Genomic DNA, 1,808 nt, shown 5'->3' with positions numbered 1-1,808 from the left:
CCTGAGGGGCGCCAGTGCAGATGGTGATAGTCCTGGATGTGAGTTTGCCCAGCCTCACTAGCTGCTGCCTGTCTGTCAGGAAGCTGGTGATCCACTGACAGATGGAGGTGGGCACGGAGAGCTGTGCGAGTTTGTCTGAGAGAAGGCCAGGAATGATGGTATTTAAGGCCAAACTGAAGTCCACAAATAGGATCCTTGTGTAATTCCCAGGTCTGTCGATGTGTTGCAGGATGTGATGCAGTCCCATGTTGACTGCATCATCCACAGACCTGTTTGCTCTGTAGGCAAACTGGAGAGGATCTAGCAAGGGTCCAGTGATGTCCTTCAGGTAGGCCAGGACCAGTCTCTCAAGTGACTTCATGGTCCAGTCTAGATTTTGGGCTTTTTGGGGACCGGAATGATGGAGGAGCGATTGAAGCAGCAGGGAACTTCATACAGCTCTAGAGATCTGTTGAAGATCTGTGTGAAGACAGGGGCCAGTTGGTCAGCACAGACTTTTAAACAGGCAGGTGAAACACCATCTGGGCCTGAAGCTTTCCTAGATTTCTGCTTCCTGAAGACCCGATTCACATCCTCTACACAGACCTTAAGCGCAGGTTGAATGGTGGGGGAGGGAGGGAGGTTGCAGGGGTGGTATAGGTGAATGTGTGAAGTGCAGATCAAAGCAGATAGGGGGAGGTAGACTGGCTTTTTCAAATCGGCAGTAAAACACATTCAGATCGTCAGCCAGTTGTTGATTCTCCACAAACTGTGGGGGTGGTGTCTTGTACATGGTGAAGTTCCTCAGACTAGTGCTGTGCAAAAAATCAAATGCAATTTTCATGCACATCTCATCAGTAAAGCCGTATTCTATAAGAATGTCCTGGTAGGAATGCACATATCTTCACAGAAACTGATATATGAAGTAACAGTCTCTGTGAGCTCATCCAGATCGTTGGTTGCAGCTTCGAAAACAGAAGAGCTGCCGGAGTCAGATTTGACAAGAATAAGGAGAAATGACTGACAAGACCATGCTGGAGTATTTGCTACTCAACAGATCCTGAACTCATTGACAAATATCTGATCTTGTAAGATGTGCTCCCTTTACACAGATGTGATCGCGAAATCAAAAGTGAACAGTGCGAACGCTCATTCAAAAGGGATTTAAATACTCTGCATACTGATGTGGCAAAATTATATACAATATTAGAATATTCACGAACACGAAAATCACGGGAGCGAAACACATGTTGCAGGAGCAGGCGGCAATGGTCAGAGATTCAGCAGGAGTGAGATTAAGAAAACAGCCAAATAAATCCCAGACATTTTGGATGATTAAGAATTCCTGGCCGGACGCATTTTTTTTAGGTCCAAAAAGAGGACACGGGGAAAAGAGGACGTATGGGTCACCCTAACGTTACCCACCATATTTATTTTAAAATCTTTTATATATCCCTCCATGGCATATTTAAGTAACTTGAATGGTGGTCCTTCTGTGTTCAAAATTTATCAAAAACATCTTGGGACAAGATTTTCACATTGACAGCTGTCATTGTAAGACAGTTAGCAACTCCATTTGTTTGTTAGCAAATAAGGGGGGTGGGGTGAGACTATTAAACTAAATAAACAAGTGTTCTCTGAAACAAATGCGTTTGTAAGTGAAGTTGGAGGAGTAAACGTGGGCAACACGGACAGCATTTTAATTCAGCAGGGGGTGTATCCATCAAGTGGCCATGTTAGAATGGTTGAGAGAGAGAGAGAGAGAGAGAGAGAGAGAGAGAGAGAGAGAGGGGGGGGGCGACGGACAAAAAGAATAAGAGGGCGGAGTG

Source organism: Sinocyclocheilus grahami, unplaced genomic scaffold (assembly GCF_001515645.1).
Source record: "Sinocyclocheilus grahami isolate Dianchi unplaced genomic scaffold, SAMN03320097.WGS_v1.1 scaffold192.1, whole genome shotgun sequence".
Taxonomy (NCBI): Eukaryota; Metazoa; Chordata; class Actinopteri; order Cypriniformes; family Cyprinidae; genus Sinocyclocheilus; species Sinocyclocheilus grahami.
The sequence above is the reverse complement of the archived record's forward strand: the minus strand, read 5'-3'. Positions refer to the sequence as shown.